Here is a 19,644-nt window from a genome sequence, read left to right on the forward strand (position 1 = left end):
GCTGTTCACCCAGCTGCCACCGTGGCTGGGGAGGTTTCAGCAGCAGCAACATAGGGCCCCCACACATACGTCACAAGGCTGTATGGCCTTATCAATGCTGCTGACTGAAGACATCAGTAGCATTTGTACTGGAATAAAACCCAGGACTGGAAGACAGTACAGCCAAGATGGATATTTTAGACTTGTGAAATAGCTCCCTGTGGAATCCTGTCTGAAGCAAGCAGTTTTGAAATTTCCAAGTGATAAGCCTTTTACAGCTGTGGGTTGTCATATATTTTCAAATATATTTGTGATAGTAAAGCACATCTTACAACTGCAGAAAGTCAATGACATTCATCAGTCTTCTCCTTTATTATTATTATGCTATGAAGAGAATATGGTGAGTATTCAGTATCTAATATAAATTAACTAGAATACACAGTACATAAGCATTCATGCAAAGGCAGTAAGAAGCTCTCTGGATACCTTTAACTTTACATGGCTTTCAACTAAAAAAATTCCAACATACATTGAAGTGAAATGTGTTTGAGACACTTCCTGAGAACTTTGCACACATAAAACTTTCCACTCGTCCTTACAGATATTTTTGCTTGGGTGAGAGGTAGAACAAAGACAATTCATTTATCAAATAATTAGAATGTAATATACTAAAAGTTACTATTAAAGATTAAACTTTTCCTCATACTATTTCACAGACTGAAGAACTCAGGATATTGGCAAAAAATATGAAATGGTCTAACCCTCTGCCCAATTATTGAATTGCTGCCGTACAGAAATTTAACTTCTAGTCATGAATATATTTTATTTTCTATTTTACTCGCCTTCTGACTTCTCTGGCTATGTTCTGGACTGAAAATAAAATCAAATGATACATAGAAATATAGGACAAAATTTCTAACCCAACTTATACAGATGAATTCTTATGCTTTATTCAGATAATATTTTGCAAAATTTCTCTTCATTTAGACTGAAATGAGTTTTCAAGCTTACCAAGGTTTGACCAACACTTATAACCATGGATGGGCAGAAAATATGGAAGATCTTAAGAGAATTTCAACCCCCTATGTGTTTACACTACCATTCACCTGGGAAGTTAGCTCATGTTAACATCCTGCATTCCTAATGCACACCTGCATTTGAATACACTTAAACTGAGTACCTGTGTAGAGAGGAAAAGAATGTGATTCTGTGCAAACCACATAAGTGTGGCATAAAACATGACTAGCTAACAAGAACCATTAAATAGTCTTGGTTTAACTTTTTTTTTTTTTTTTTTCTTGTGACAGAACCATGCCACAGGAGAGGTAACCAGGAATCTCGCAAGAGTTTGCCAGAGCAAATGGCAAGTGTAACTGGGTTTCCTGGGATGTTTATACTCTGGAGTAAGGCTGTGAGGCAAGATATCAAAAGTATCACCTCATTTCACCTTTGCCCATCTAAGGCACAAACAGGGGTTTTGGTGTCAGACGGAGCCTTCAGGTGAAATTAGCCTTCATGTGAGACAAGGAATCTGAAGGCAACGAGTTAGAACTTTTTTTTCTATGCAGACTGAACCCATCAATTAAAACAGATCTGTATTTTTATATTGCATTACTATAATGTATTATTGTGTAAATATTGACTTACAACATACTCATTCTATATTCATCATTGCTAGAACCTGGAATAAAAAACAACACAAACCCAGCTAGGCTGAGGAGTTTTTCACTCCACATGTAGACTTTCCTATTTATTTTATTCCATTGTTCCTTTCATTGTTCCATTATTCCATTGTTCTCTTCATAAACCATTTCTAGACCATTTCAGTCATTTATACACCATTTTGACAATTTAAGTAGGACCTGAGGAATTTCATAGCCTCAAATGGGAGATTTTGTAGAGTAAAACTTTGCTGAAAAATCTGTTGAATAATTAGGAAACACAGAGCATTTAGTTTTTCATCTGGTATAAAATAGCATTACTTCTTTACAGTTGCTTCAGATGGCTAGTGTTAAGAAAGAACTAAAATGTTTGTCACAGCTTCTCAAAAATATTTCAATGTGGCCTTATTTTTAAACAAGACATTCTTTTGAAGTTGTTATATATGCCTCTAAGAACAAGATAAAAATATAAATATCTGGCATTTTCCTCCATATTTTTCCACTTCTTATCTAGTGAGATGAATTCCTCAAATCATTATGTAACTTATGTAACATTTGTTACACATAATTATTACCCACTACAGTGCATTGGCTGCAACATATGTCTTAAGGTTTGGATGAGGCATTGGCCAATTGCACACATGATGTGAGTAGGTGTGCCAGCTCTGAACCTGACTTGAGGTCTCCAACATATTTTTATGCTTCCTAGTCAAATTTGAGAATGTGTTGTTGTATGGTTAATTTTTTGCTTTCCCAGTGAACAGACAATTACAGGATAAGAGAAGAGATGCCTTAGCATATTTATTCTCTACTTTTCTCTACCTGGGAGATAATTATTATCTTTTCAGATTTTCATCTATTTTTAGAATTCATACGTCTGTTAGGATGCTCATACTGTTATTCTGAAGCTTTTTCTATTACTTCATGTTTGTTTAAACAAAAAGATTCTTTTTATATCCAAAACCTCTGTTTGGTTTTTTTTTCCATACTCCCAATTAATTTCTAAATCTTTCTTCTGTAATCACACATGTCTATACATCTCTATGTCTTCTGCTTTTAATGATTAATAAGATAAACAAGATGTAGTGCTTTTCAGAGGTCAGTTTATCTCAGAGTTTTTCTAGCTTTTCATGGAATTTACAGACAATGTATTTCTGGCAACAGTGGAAAGAAGGGAAGGGAAGGGAAGGGAAGGGAAGGGAAGGGAAGGGAAGGGAAGGGAAGGGAAGGGAAGGGAAGGGAAGGGAAGGGAAGGGAAGGGAAGGGAAGGGAAGGGAAGGGAAGGGAAGGGAAGGGAAGGGAAGGGAAGGGAAGGGAAGGGAAGGGAAGGGATTCAGAAGTAATGGTCCAAGTGACAGAAAATGTTGCTTCCGTATGATATAAAACCTGAATTTCTACAATGTTCTTATGTTTCGAAGAATCATAAAATTAGGACAAGAATGTACTTAGAAAAGTCACCTCGTCCATCTGCCTGCCCCAAGGCTTGATCTGTTATACCTGTGGAAGTCCTGGCAAATGTTTGTCTGAACTTTTCCTAAAGGCATCCATTGAAGTCCATAATAAATGGTTCTTTATTTTCCCAGTACAAATCTTGTATGTCCTTCTTCATGCATAAGCACACATGAAGAAGTGCCGAGTGAAACTTCAGAACCCTGAGTCCCTATTATATTGAAAAGCTAATTTTTACAAACTTTTATATGAAAGCAACAGCACTTTAAAAAGCACAGTCCTAACAGATGGCCATTTTTCCTGTGTGACTGAAAACAGTGATTAATAGCTACGCATTAGTGAAATAATTAATAAAAGAATGAAAAGAGAAAAATATTACCCAAAAGCAAGTAAACATGGAAAGAAACTGAGAAGTTAAAGCTGGCATACAGGATTCCTTTTCTATTAGATTATCAAATAATTAGTGATGACTGTGCCGACCAGATATCATGGGCCAGATTCTCATTTGGATTAAGTTGTATTGGTCAATACAGTTAAGACTATATACAGTTAAGACTATTTACGTTACTAGCTCAGCATGTATCTCCACAAAAAAAAAAAAAAAAAAAAAAGGAAAAAAAAAATATGTTTAACATGTCTCACCTTGAAACGTTTTTATTTGAAATTCAACATAATCATTTATAATGATGAACTGTATACATAGCGGTAAGTATTGTATTCTTTACATTATCTCTTTGGGAAACAATTTTGTGTCATGAATGACTGATGGGAAAATATCAGGCAAACTCAGCAGAGGAAGAGCACAAACAAAACCAATTATTCCTGTCAGAGCAAGTGGAATTGTTTCCAGTTACTCTTCATATAGATTCAATCAGTTTATGTCTAATTTGGAGTCTGACTTTTCCATTCTATGCTATTCTTCTGGACTCTGATTATCTCTATCAGTTGTTATCTTGACAGTGTAAAGAAATGGAATATCATACCTTACTTATAACAGACCTTGTGTTTGCTTTCAGAAATGACCACTCACCGAAATCTCTCAAGGGAAATGCAATGTAAGGAAGTTATAGCTTGGACACTTAAGTAAACCAAGAGGCATAAATGAAATAATCTCTAGTGGAAGACAAAGGAAATCTTTGCTATTCAAAGCTTTACAGTTATTCTTGCTTTGATATTTTGTGACTATTACATCTTTTCAACAAATGCTTTTCATTTCTCATGCCAATGACATCTGATAATAAAATACCATGCATGACAATAGACTATTGCTTTATAGAAAATATATCTACAGGTCTGTCTAAAAATATATACTTTTATTCCTGTATGTCACAAACCCAGTCAAAAAAAGCCTACAGCAAGTTCTTGTTAATTTGGAAATATATTTAGCCAGAATATAATTGTGGGTAATGCAGGATTGAGTGGCTGTGCCTGGCCTAAAATTTGTTGTTAGCAGGAAGAAGATTAATTTCATTTAGTCTCTTTGTCATGTCTCACTTGCTTCCTGTCTTTTTTTGCTTGTTATCTCCAGTGAGCTGCTGCTGTCACTCTCAATTCACTTTCTACTCTGTTATTTGTTATCTGATAGATCTGTCTACACATTTTTGCAGTATGACATCTTTCCCCTCCTGAACTAGAGCTGTTATCACAAAGTCTAAGCTATGGGAGAAAACCTATGCTGAACTTAAAAAATGTAATGGGGAAAAAAAAAAAAAGAGAGAGAGAGAGAGAGAGAGAGAGAGAAAATGTATATAATTCTAAAACAATGTTAGATAAAATATGAAAGCTTGTATTTATTGGCTCCTGGCTTTAACATCCCTGTCCTTGCACCTGTGGAAAGCCCAAGGAGAACAGGAGTAATCCACAGTGTTCAGCAAACTGGTACATAGATGAGGAATTGTTAAGGGCATATTTGGCCCTCCACAGTCTGAATCAGAAGGTCGCATCTGCAGTGCTGGATTTGAGCTACATCTTTTTCATAGGATGAACCACTGTAAGGGGACACCCAAGATTCAAGACATTTATCATGTGTATATAAGTGTGCACGCAGACACGATGTTTCAATTATATTATCTTCAAGTGACCTGACATAACAGATTTCTCTGTAATATGATACTGTAGGTACTTAGGGACAAAATAGGAAGGCCAAGGCCAATACTACTTTTTGTTCCTCCCACAAGGGAGCATAGGAAGAGCTATTGTACCATTTCATACCCTCAAGCTGCACATAGGATATGTTTAAGTGTTTTGCTAAATTGCATTTAACAGCTGGGGTAACTGAGTGAGTATACAGGGTTAGTGTATGCCAACTGAGTGACAAAAAAAGCAATTCTTGGTGTCTATTCTTATAGCATGCAAGTGTCTAAAATCTATCACCATCAAGTCTAAGAAACTTTTATAACTGAGGGCGACCTTTCAGCATGCTTGGAACCTGTATAGGTATTGTTATAAAAGTAACATCTTAAAAAGTGTGTTATAAGAGATGTTCCTGCCTTCTCATAGCCTGCTTTGGAGCAGGAGGAAGGTTGTTCGCAAAGACCAGCTTTAGTGAAGGACTGCACAACTCTGCACAATTTTTTTAATGCCACAGAAGATGGTTTCCCAAGCAGGTAATCCCAAAGACTCTCCTCTCCTCTCCTCTCCTCTCCTCTCCTCTCCTCTCCTCTCCTCTCCTCTCCTCTCCTCTCCTCTCCTCTCCTCTCCTCTCCTCTCCTCTCCTCTCCTCTCCTCTCCTCTCCTCTCCTCTCCTCTCCTCTCCTCTCCTCTGGAAAACCTACTTATCACTGCTAAAAGGCAAAAGAAAATTTAGTGAAAAAAGTCCTCAAACTGCTTCTGGAATGATAAGCTGATGATACATTGTCACTTACAGACAGCCATGGCAAAGTCCCCTGCTAGCCCTAGTCTCATGATTTTTTGCTGTTGCTCAAGTCAGATGGAAATTTTCTGCCTGAAAGCTGATTTTACAATTCTTTAAAAACAAACAAATGAACAACAACAACAAAAACGTGGTATCTCTTCAAACAGAAGATAGATATTTTCTATTACAGGAAAGTGGTGGCTTTACTACCTTAAAAGAATGCTAGCTTTACCCTTTTTAAAACACTAAGTAGATTTATCAGTGAGAAACAGACAATACAAACACTTTTCTTACAGTTTGCTCCATGGGTGAGATATAGTGCCTTTTCGAACATATGTCAAACACAGAAGCACATTCTCAAAATATCCTGGAACAAATAAATAAATAAATAAATAAATAAGGAGCCATAAAAATAAAAATAAATGAATGTTTTTTGAACTAAAACTGGGAAAACTAAAGTAGCAAAAGAGCCTTGTCTGAAATTATTTGACAAAAAGTATATAGCTGGAGACTAAATTGTGAAATCAGGATGTGCCATTGCTTAATACAAAAGGGTCGATGTTGATAATATTACAGAATATTACACTGTGACCAGAACTAATATTTCTGAGCTTTAATATACTATTCAATTTCACTTTTGTAATCTCTGTAATGACTTTAGGTGCCATTCATGCTGTTAACTTACACACAAACCAGCCACAATATTTTTTCAAATTATGGTCGACAGACTGTCTTTGTTTTGCAGTGCTTAAGCAAGCAAGCAACACTTAAAGCTTTCCAGGTTTTTTCCACAACTGTCTATTAATTTGTTGCCATTTTCACTTGCCATCAGCAACACCGTTGTTTAGTACAGTAGACTAGGAATAGGGTGGTAGATAACTCCTAAAAATGAGTTTTCATCACACTTGATCCAAGCACAAAGACTAGTTTCTCATCCCACACAGCTGATAGTTTCATACTCAACAGTCATCTAATTCCAGTTTAGGTCGTTAATAAAATACAATTTATTTATTTTTTTCACTGTATTTACTGAAGTCGAGTTCAACAAGGCCAAGTGACTGTGGTGGAGCTTGGCTGCCCACCTGGGTAAAATCACCACATTGTGGAGTGCAGTGGATGGGACAATACTGTGGAAGCTAGGAACATGTTTCTCTTTTTAATGTTGGGTCTAACTTTGGCCTTGGACAAATTGGTCAACATCTATGTACTTTAATATACTCAACTGTAGAATGGAGATGATGAGGACACATATATACATTATAAATCACAGAGAGCTGGATTACAACATCCTAAATAAATACTTTTGGAAGGGATTAAAAAGCTTTGCAATGTTCTCCAAAGCTTTTCTCCTTTACTGTTCCCTTATAGAGGCAGCTTCCCACCCAGCTGTGAAAAAGTAGCTATGCCTCTGGAATTAAGTTCATGCCTGGTTCTCCATGTTTTCTCTTTCTACATCTATCTTCACACAAGGATAGACCTGGGATGTATTGGATGTGCTGTAACATCCCCTCATTATCTGTTTATCAGGCTTTCAGATCTTTCTTCATTCTTACCAGTGTCCATTTTCTTGGTGGATTCTAAGAACTGCAGACAGGACAGTGCAGAGCTATCCTTCCAAGAATAAAGGTCATCTTTAGAATATTTCCAGTCTATGTAAGTTTTGGAAAATAGCTATTTCCTTTATGAATTTTGCATGAAAAAAAAAAAAAAAAAAAAAAAAAACTTGTAAATGAAAAATATGTTTACTTTTTCTCACAAGAGTGCTGGGAGTATTAAATAGTTAATGATTAATGAACTTTGTTAAGTATAATTTTGCAATTTTGATTTCTCAATTCAAAAATATTATTATAACAGGTATTGCATCTAATTATCAGTCACCCCATCTGTAGCAAAGATCATATATATTAGCTGAATTATTATTGCAGAATCTTTATCTCACAGAAAGGTTGTTACCTAATTTTGGATGAAATAATTAAGCACAGAATGTTTTTTTCAGATCCATTTACAAGCTTCATTCAAATTCGAATCAAGTCTGTTTGGCTTGGGATTCCTTTATAAGTATGTCATTTGAACTGCTAATGAACTTTGGGAAGTTATATGATGGGTAGCAGACTGACACTACTATGATGCAATCAGTACAGTTTTTCTTCCTAAGAACTTAGCATTGTTCTGAGGAACTGTAAACTGTTTATGTTATTTTCTGAATTTAAAATTTTGCTTGGTGGATGTATATGTCTTTTTTACTCAGTCACTATTTTCATGTGTTTTTCAGATTGTTCAGATGGACACTACAAGTAGAGCAATTCCACTTCAAAATATGCCTACTGTAAAAACATTTTATATATACATATATAAAGATATTTCTGTTTCTAAATATAATGGCAATTCAAAATACTATGCAGGTAGAATGATGATCAAGAAAGAAAAATGACTTTTAAAACTATCTCCCACTTTTATAATCCAAAAAGAAAATCATATGGGTACTCTTCCTAATCACTGATGGCAATTCTATGGTGAGCAATGGAGCCTTTTGAAAAGATCACTGACTTGGCTGCAACAGGGCTCATGTTCAAAACAGGAGTAGAATTGATATGTCTGTCACAGAAGTTTATTTGCTAGGATACAGCAGTGGGCTAACCCCACCTTATTTTTTTCAGGACTACACCTGAGTGCTGAGCTATGTGGCTGGGAGGAATGAGTCCCTCAGAGCTAGCTGGGAACTTTTGGCACCATGTTGCCCAGAATGGTATAGGCATGTTCTCACACATTTCACATGTAAATTGGCTGGAGCTCTCTCCTAGGAAACTTCACTGCACCTGGATCTTGGATTGCAGTCTCATCTGCAATTAATAAAAAGTATGATCAAAAGATTGGAATGCTGCAATTCATTTCCATTTGTTCTCCAGATTCTTAGAAAACCCAGACAGATGTTCTAATTCTCAATAGAACATATGCAAAAACTAAAACTCAGTGTGTTTTCAAGAATAATATAGAGTACTGTGTTGACCTAGTTTTTTGAGTTTTCTTTCATACTCTGTACAGTTGTCATTCCACTAGTAATTTATTTTGAAAAGTCATCGCATGGATCTCTTTAAATCAAGTCAACAGCACTATCCATAATAATAACAATGACTAATGTGTGGTATTTATACTGTGCTTGTCCTCTTCAAAGCATTTCACAAATATTAATCAGTGATCAGTTTAAGAATAAGAAAATTCTGGGTTGAATATTTTAATGCATAATCCTTTGATAAATTAATACTTACAGTGTCAGTTTAATCCCTGGCAGAAATCTATGGATTTACTTGGAATTACCCTGGAATTATTTTAGCCCATTTTATTTCCTCACCTTTCAGGAAAGTATTAGTACAAATCTGAAACATTAACTCTGGAATAACATCACTTTTTCTGCAGTGTTTTCTATATTGTACATCTCTACCTCTTGAATACAGTACTTTGCAGATTTTGGACAGACAACTGACAACAGTCAAACACATCTTGGACCATTTCAAAATTACCCTACATAGAGGTGATCAGCAACAATAATAGAGATGGTGCTTTTCCCTATTCAGCTCTGAATAGGCCATAACAATTGTAAACTATGAACTTGAAGGCAGATGGAAAGAAGCATGTGTGAAAATAGTTCAGAATGACAATAATTTCTAGGTTGCAGATACTTCAGAAGAGCCAGGGAAATTACAGGGTCATAGAACAGGCTGTGGTCCCAGATGATCAACTGGAAACACAATCAGGAAAAAGATTACAGGAAAGATTTCATCTTATGCCATAGCTATTTTGCAGTGTTATTGAGATAAAGAGTTTCTGTAAAGGGGTTCCATAGAAAACTCTCTGGTGTGGACAACAGTCAAGCATGCTGCTCCTTCAGGACCTCCAAGGAGTTTCCAGGAGATTAAACCAAGTGTTAGTTTTCTTTCTTTTTTTTTTTTTTTTTTTTTTTCTCCTTTTTTCCAGTGTCTGATGTTTATACTTCCTGACTAAAAGCAAATGTCAAAAGCTCCCACTCTGAGACAGGTTGAATACTCCTAGGGCTGGCTTAAACTTCCTTTCTTATATTAGATTTTGTGAAGACAGATTGACTGGATGGGCAAGTGCTTTGATGTATTCTCTGCCCGCTCACATATCCTCTTTTCATTGACATTCCTTTCTGTCATTGAACATATCTTTTAATGGTAGACAGTGATCTGGGGAAGCATCTGTTCACTGTCATCTCCACCTACTTGTACCAAGATAGCCAATGTACATTTCTACATCTTTGTTTTGTGCATGTATATGAAACCTTTATCTGCATTTCCATCCAGTTTATGAGCCCAGTGATTGCTTTAGAGAGACAATATGATCTCAAAAATAACACTAAAATAACTGCCATTAATGACCTGAGATATATGATTTTATTTTTCTCTCTTAGTACAGCAGCACTGCATCTCAAATGTTTTGCAGTGATTTGTGGAATGAAGTACACAATTATTTTAAGTATAAATTATATTATTCTAGATTAGTCATTGTAACAAAATCCAGAATTTTCACTAAGGGTGTATACCTCTTATTTTTAATAAGGTGGTTTGACATTGCATTACATCATTTAATACATCTTTGTTTCTTCAGTGATGAAAACCACCACCTGTCAATTAAAAGGTCAGAGTTGAAAAACAAGATAGCTTATATCCTAATAAAGTAGGAAGTATTAACAGTTTTGTGGACATATATAAAGAAATCAGATTTGATTTCCTGAAAGGAAGTTGTGGGGAGCTGGGGGCTGACCTCTTCTCATAGATAAATAGCAATAAGACTAGAGGGAATGGCCTTGAGTTGTGCCGGAGGTTCAGGTTGGAAATTAGGAGATATTTCCTCTCAGAAAGAGTAGTTAGGCATTGGAACAGGTTGCCCAGGGAGGTGGTGGAGTCACTATCCCTTGGGGTAGTTTAAAGAAAGGTTGAACCTGGTGCTTAGGGACATTGTTTACTGTGTGACATTGGCAGTAAGGCAAAAAGACATTGGCAGATTGGACCAGATGTTCTTAGAGGTCTTTACCAACCTTAATGATTCTATGATTCTACACAAAAAGGTACAGGGAAATGTATGTTCAACCTAGTTTCTGCCTAACCTTTCTAGTATTTTCATTACTTCAGATTTTTTCAAAAACTGTTATGGAACATCTTAGTTTGACAGTATAGAAGCAACAAAATAATAAAAATAAAGATTTCAAGAGGATTGCTCTATATTTTCAAACTATATTAAATATTTCCCCCCTTAAATTTTAAAAGTCCCTGCTTATTAAACAGCATATAATGTGGGCAATTTGTAAAGAAATAAGGAAATACTTTGTTTCAATGTCTTGTTAATTCTTCCTTCAGATTGAGTATTGCCTGCTTAATACTTGTGTATAATCTGGTATACCTTTTTTGTTTTGTTTTGGTTTGGTTTGGTTTTTATTTTTGTTTTTCCAGCTTCTGTTCCTAGATCACAAAATCCTAAGGGGTTTCCTTCAGCAAGTTAAAAAATAATAATAATTAAAAAAAAGACATAGTTTTTGTTTGTTTGTTTGTTTTTTAAATCTTCCATCTACAACTGAACATCAAAAAGGGGCAGACAGTCATTAAGTCAGCATTCTTTTCCTGGCTCCTCTAGTGATTTAGCTGGAATTTTTGTTTTGTTTTGTTTTGTTTTGTTTTTGTTTTTGTTTTTGTTTTGTTTTGTTTTGTTTGTTTGTTTGTTTTTTTCAATTCTTTTGTTGCCAAACTAGTGCATGGACATTCTTTTTCCTTGTGGCTGTTACTAACCATGGCAAAAGATTTATACCTATACTTATCCCCAAAGCATCTGTTGCTCCATTCCAAACATGCAACACTACATTGTTTCTCATACTAATCTCTTTTTGTCCCTCCCTGTTAAAAGTTCAAACTAACAGAACAGTTTGAAAGGTTTGGTTGTGGTTTTTTGTTTGTTTGTTTGTTTGTTTGTTTGCCCAGGGAAGTGGTGGAGTCACCATCCCTGGAAGTCTTTAAAAGACATTTAGATGTAGAGCTTAGGGATATGGTTTAGTGGGGACTATTAGCGTTAGGTCAGAGGTTGGACTCGATGATCTTGAGGTCTCTTCCAACCTAGAAAATTCTGTGATTTGTTTTACATCACTTTAGTTTCTTCATCTCCACTTTTTCACATAACTGAAACAATAAGTAACAATGAGCAACCTTCAAATACAACAAAATATTTGTATACCTGCCAGCTAATGTTAGTTTCAACAAAGTCAATTATTATTTTATGGCACAGAAAAAAAAAAAAAAAAAATATATATATATATATATATAAATCTAGATATACTACAGATAATAAATTTATAAAGAATGCTTTGCAGTTCAAAAGAGCAAATTAATTTTTAAAATTCTATGGCTGAACATTTAGTTTAACTGATAATTTGGTGGTTTTGTTTGAATGTTTGTTCCAATCCTGAGTGTTCATCGTGCATATACATATATATATTTAGGAGATACCAAGCAAATAATTTTGTTATTGTTGTTGTTTGTTTGTTTGTTTGTTTTTCAATAGTCCAATTCCTGTGGCAAGATACTACACCTGATCTTCTTATCAATAAATCTACAGTACTTCACGCAAAGTATCATTTCTTTTGCATTTGATGGTAAGAAGACATCAGAGAGTCAGCTATGGGATAAAAAACAACACTGTAGTAAGAGCTTCGAATAAGATAGAGAGAAAGAAGACATCTTCCACACAGATTTGACAGACTGATTTTATATAAGGAAGTACCTGTAGACAGCATGTTTCACCTGTGTGAAGCTAGTAACTCTTTGAAGCACTAATCTCTGTACTGACTGTGAGTAGATGACAATATTGTAATTTAAACATCTTATTCAGGTGGATAAAATCAAGTAAAAGGATTCAGAGCTTTGAAAAGACAATTTTTTATTGCTCGTGTTACAAATCAAGTTTTGGAAACACGGTTGGATTTCTCTCCTTTGACAAACTACACAGAATCAGATCCTCAAAAGAGCTTAGGCACTGGTTTCTAACTGCTGAAAACAACATTTTTTAAGTTTTCCAAAGTCTTTTCAAGTGGTGATTTCCATCACATCATGCAGTTCTCATGCTAAACTTTCCTGAAGAAAAACAATTATAATAATTTAAAAATGTTACCTTAGTATGTGAATATGAACTAAGTTTCTCTGGAAAGGTGGTCCTGATTTTCAGTGATAAAAGTATGATCCTTAATATCTATGTCCCCGGTTTGATTTGTTTGTAATTAAGCTAGAACAATGCACATCAGTGTTATGAAACTTTGCTATGAGATGAAACTATCAGATGCATATAACATTTACTTGTAGTTAAGAAAGTTTGTCATTCTTATTAGAATTTTCCTATCTGCACTAAAAGAAAAATAATATGGAATGTTTATCTTGGTGGGAAAAGAAAAAAAAAAAAAAAAAAAGAGAGACATACAGTTTCCCTCCCACTTAGTGGTCGTGGTCTGTCTACCTATACAATTATACTTCAATATAACCTTTTAGATCATTAAAATGGTTAAGTTGCCTTAGGATCACAAACACCTTGGCTGTTTTGATTGCACAGCTCTACAATCTGTTCTGGATCCGGGAAGAGAGTGTAACAGAGAAGCTGCCATCATTCACCAGTGTGCATGCAGAGTGCACCTGCTATAAGCACTTGTTTGGACACAAACAATAGCTCAGTAGCACCACAAACCCTACCTACTGTTTTCTTCATTTATACACACACTTAAAAAAAAAAAAAAAATTAGAAACACTAGCTTTTGTGCCAGACCTGACATGTATTTCTAAAGGTCAGTTTAATTCATCAGAAGTATTTGAAAATATGCCAGTTGAAAAGGTGATATGCCAGTTGAAAAGGTGCCTTTCCACTGGGTCTTTTTGCTCTTATGAACAAATGTTTCTTAATGTTGAATACCTTCATAAAGGGCAAGTTCTCCCTGCAGAATTGTGCAGTGGCTATATTACTGATACTGATCTCTCACTCCATATATAGACTTCTCCATTGCACAGAAATTAAAATTTCATTTCAATATCATACTCAATACATTTCATGAGGCTCTGGGAAGATATGTCAATATAAATGTGGAAGAATGGTGGTGTTATCTCCAATATCACTACTGAATGTTACATTTGAGCAACACCTGTAGCATTGACAATCTGTCATGCTGTCAAGTATGTACACGTTATAGAAGTACAAAGAGGTTTTGGAGAAACAGAGCCCTAAAAACACCTCACTGTCTACTGAGATGTTATGTAAAGGGGGACACCAACTGGAGTGCCTGGTTTTGATTCAAGCTTCACACTGATGCACATACATAACACTCTGTAAGAGAAAAAGGTAATTCACTGAGAGCATGGGGAATCAGCAGCATAAATATGGAAGCTGGTAATCTCATCTACTTGGTATGTATGAGAAATGGTTGAGCTGCATACCAAGACTCTGGTCAACTCAAAGAGAGGAAGAAAACAGAAATGACTTTAAGTCTATTTGTGGGGCAAAAGATTATAGTGCTAGTATCAACAGAAATTTCATCAGGAACTACATATTTATTTGTACATACTCGTATACACTGTATATGAGTGCATATAAACACATTAATTAAGAAAAAAGATTTTATTATTTTTTATGAATACATTTAATAGAATATTTTCTGAAGAATCAACATTTTCCCCTTATTTTGCTATAGAGCTTAAAAAACAAAAACAAAACAAACAAACAAACAAACAAACAAAAAAGCTGGACCATTCAATTAAATATATATGTCTTTAACCACAAATAGCTACTCTTGGATTTCATTAGCTTTCACTAAATTTTTTTGGCAATTACCAGATCTTGATAACAAATAGATATGTATAAGAGATGTCAGAGATGTCAGAGTAAGCGGTGTAGCATATAAAATAACTATGGTAATAAGAACACCTCTAACTCTAACAGTTACGTATGAAAGGGTTAAGAAGAAAAGCTTCTCCTGACTAACTGCCATTTTTCCAATGGGTAGTAAGTAAATATGCCAACACAATGTCAACTACAGAAAACAGGTGCTATTAGATTTAAATACACAGTTCTTCATATCAAAGGCATAAGATTCTATTTTTGAAGTGAATCTTTTAGTAGTAACAGCATATGTTTAATTAAAATTCCATAATGGTGAAAGCAAGGGCTAATGAATTACATAGGAAATATTAATATTTGATAATTTCAAATGTATTCATATGTATTTTCAAGTATCATGGCTGTTAGACAGGGGATTGGCTTCAGACATATTAAAAACATTACTTTGCTTTGTGAGTTTAATACCAAACATTATCGGGAATAATACCAAAAGGATATTATTCCATATTCCTAAACTTTTGGAGGAAATATGTAGAATAAACACTGTTCTGTATGAAGCTGTATAACAGCCACTAGAAAGCAACTTTTCTAAAGTTTGAGGTACCTTTTTTACAACTTGAACTAATAAATCAAGATTTTTAGACTGTTGTAAGCTGCAAATTTTGGAACCTTAGTTTTCTTAGACAGGACTGGAAACATTATGAAGAAGATATTCAAGCCAGGCCAAGGCATTTAAGTGTATAAGGACAAAAGAAGACCAATGGCACTTATACCTTTATATCACAGAGCTTTTTTTTTTAAAAAAAAAAAAAAACTTTATGTGGAGAGAAATAAGGTAATTTTATATACATCACCTGCCTACATAGAGGTAGCTTTAATCTATATTTACTGTATGCAAGTAACTACTGACTAAATGACTGCAAGTGTCATGATGTCAAACTAAGTGTTCTTCATGCACTGTGACAGGTTGAGTGGCAGACCTGAACCCCAAGAAGTTTCAGGGTAATATCCTTTGATTTCCCTGTTGACGACTACAGCTAATGATACTGGCTTGTACAGTATTTCTCTGAGTAAAGCAGCTTTTCTCAGATGCTTGGAAGGACACAAGACTTTCAGCCTAGAATTTATGTGATCTGATAATTTGTAATTCAGCTGCTATCAACAGAAATGCAGTGGAAGAAATATGATCAAGAACAAAAGGAAAAAAAAAAAAAGAGAGAGAGAGAGAGAGAGAAGGAAAAAAAAAAAAAAAGAAAGAAAAAAAGAAAACATTCCTACTTATCATTTACTGTTTTTCCAGATCAAACAGATATAGAGGGGATACATTTGACACCTACACAAAATTATTTCTCTGACTCAAAATCAAAAGATTTTATTTCTTGGCAAGATGAAATGATGCTAACCTAAACACAGTATTCATTTCCCTTCTAATTTCATGTCCTTTCTCATCTGTAGTTTCTTAAGGATTTATACTTTACACAGCTCAGAAAGCTTGAATCAAAGCAACATCTATTATTAGTCTGAAGACACAGTTTCTACCTTTTTTACTATTCTCTTCTTGCTATCCTTCTATTTTACTCTTATCTCTGGACTTCTCTCTTTTCTATTCCACAACTGTGTGACAAACAAGGAAGTGAGCAAGAGGTGGAAACAGGGTCTGTTGGCCCAGGAGGAACATAGAGATACTATTCAAGCATGAGTCTGGATGAGTCTGAAAAAGCCCACCTGGAATTGAGGCCCATCTACTGAGGGACATGATGGACAACAAGAAAGGATTCTATAGGTACACCATTAATAAAATGAAGCATAGGGAACATTAAGGCCTTCTGTGCAGAGGAGCCTGTGACACAGAAAAAACATCAATGGAGGTGGTCTGTCCCCATCTGCTCAGCACTGGTGAGACCGCATCTCAAATACAGTGTACAGTTTTGCACTTCCCAGTACAAGGGAGACATGGGCATATCAGAAAGAGTCCAGTGAAGGGCCTCAATGATGATTATGGGACTGGAGTATCTTTCACACAAGGGAAAGCTAAGAGTATCCACTGTTCAGAGTGGATATCAGAAAGACCAAAGGGATCTTATCCATGTGGTTAAAATCCTCATGGGATGGTGTAAAGAAGACAGAACCAGACCTTTTCAATGGTTTCCAGTGACAGGACAAGATACAGTGGGCATGAGCTAAAACAGGAAACTCTGTCTGAACATTAAAAATAAACAAATAATTTTTACTGTCAGGGTGTTAAACACTGGACCAGCTTGCCAGCAAACCTAGACCTCCATAGCATGTTGCTATCTTATTGTATCAATAACTTACTTCTTTCAACTTTGAATTAATTGATACATCCATATTTTTTTCTGCCTCCATTGTGTACGTCTCCTACAAACGTTACAACCTTTAGGAAAGGTGGTGTAGTAAGGTTTGCCTAAAGTAAGGAATATAAAGACCAAATATGCAGCCAAGCTCTGGAGTTTTTCCCAACCTTCTCAGCTTTTTGCCCTCAACCCTGAGCCCTACCTCACAGGACACACAGGCTTCACAGACAAAACACACATTTCCTGAATTTGTGTTTAGCACTTAGAACAAGCATCGTGGCCCGCAGCACAATAGTAAACACCTGCCACTGTGAAAGCATATATATTAAGAACACTCAAAGGTATTTTGACAAAACTATTAGCTTTCACAAGAATACTGCAGTGCAGCTCTCTTTCCTGCTCTCTCTGATTTGGAATATCATTATAACTTTTCAAGGTATGAATAACCATATTGGATATTAATAAAATATAAATCAATATCCATGATTGGATATTAATTAAAAAAATGCTTCATGGACAGAAATAGATTATGGCCATTCCCTGGCTAGAATATCAGCATGCTTTAGTGATGAGTTAACTTGTAGGAATCCTAACAAGGTGATTTAAAACCTATATTGAAAATTATTACGAGTAGTTTTAAGTTTCATTGGTTTCTCTGATTCTTTAGCATAAATTTATTCATATGTCTATTTATACTTGTGACACATGCCCTGGAATAACTTTGCTACTATACTACAACATCCCCATTGTAAATACTTTCCAGCAGGAACAAGAGAGACCAGTTTCCCAGCCAAGAAAACAGACTTCAACAGGAAGTGATCTCAGTAGGCATATCCTTCATTTCTGGAGTTATTTGCTTAAAAGTCAAATGAGGACACATCTAAGCATACAAAATAGAGTAAATAAAATGTGCTACAAATTAAAGGAATATCACTCAACAGAAGACACATAAAGTATATTAGGTTCTCTTTCTTTTGTTGACCATACATACTGTTGCAATTAAAATAGTACACTTTTCTAATATACATACTGACACAATAAGACACCTTTTAGTTGGAAAAGTGCTCCACATATTGTATTGTAATATAAATGCATATATAGAATGCTTTCTAAAAAGTGTTTTTCTTCAGAAGAAGGAGCATTGTAAAACCTAACATAATGGAATTCCTAATTGCAGCACATGTACTAAATTTCTTCTATGAACCAAAGAAAGTCTTTTCTTTGCCTGCTCCTTATGCTCAAGCCAGTATATGAAAGGTAAGCAAGAGAGGCATTTGACAGTGTGAAATGGAAGCCTCAAAATATATTCTTACATTACTAATTTATGAATGCTCATTTCATTTTTTTTGTTAAGATTTGTGTGTGGTTTAAGAATCCGTGCTTCATAAGTATCTAATTTCTAAGGATATCATTTTACAGATATACACCACACACAATTATTTTTTACATAACACACCTGTTTATTTACTAGTTATGGTGGAAAGATACTTTGAATATTGCAGTTGTTACTTTGTGATTTTCATGACTTAGTACAGTACCATATTTGCTGTATATCATTCACCTTTAAATACAGCACTGTCTGTTTACTTGTGATCTTCTTTGTGTTGCTATTGGTATAATTGAATATACTGGGCATGATTGCAAAAAAACTCTTGACAGCATCTGTGTGAGATTTACTGGCATTACTTCCATGTCTCAGGCACAAGAGACATGGAAGAAACACAGAGGTTATTGTTAGAGTCCAAGGCATTCCTGAGTACAACATTTATTTTCATCTAGCCTTCACCTAACTCTTCACCCTAATCTCCTTGTTCTTTCTACCCTTCCTTTGACTCTCCACCGCAGTTCATTCTAGACACTGGTGCATCACCCCTTCTTAGAAATGATATAGGAAAAAAATTCATATCCCCTTTTCAGTACCTAGTATGACAATAGTTCCTAATAGCTGAGAGTAGCAACTTAAAATTCTCATAACACTTTGTTCAAACTTTCCAGCCTTGGATTTAAGCATGCCCACTACATATGAAACATTTGGATAGTTTCTCTACATTAACAATCTCTATCATGAATGTGGCTTTAACAAGACTCAGACTTAAGAAGTCTCAGAATTTGGCCAAATATTCACAGATGTAACAAGTGAATTTCTGACACTAGAATGACTAGTATTTGCTGCTAGATAACTCAGTCAATAGTTACAAATACTTTTAACATTGTCAATTATTGCAGTTTTCCTGTCCTCAAAGTAAAATAGAGAGAGGAAAAAAAAAAAAAAAAAAAAAAAAAAAAAAGAAAAGACAAATCTGATGGAAACTTCTTTCCCCTTCCCTCACTAGTGAAATTACATAGGAGTTGTTCAAGCACTTCAGCTTAAACAGTTAAAGTTTGCCAACCTTATGAGTAAATGCAAACTTGAATGTTACAATGGAAAATATAAGACATTTTATAGGCTTTCTGTGTGCATTCTCAATTGTACATAATGAAGTAACTAAAGCATAAATAAATAATTAAATAA

This window comes from Netta rufina (genome assembly GCF_964035555.1).
Source record: "Netta rufina genome assembly, chromosome: 1".
NCBI lineage: Eukaryota > Metazoa > Chordata > Aves > Anseriformes > Anatidae > Netta > Netta rufina.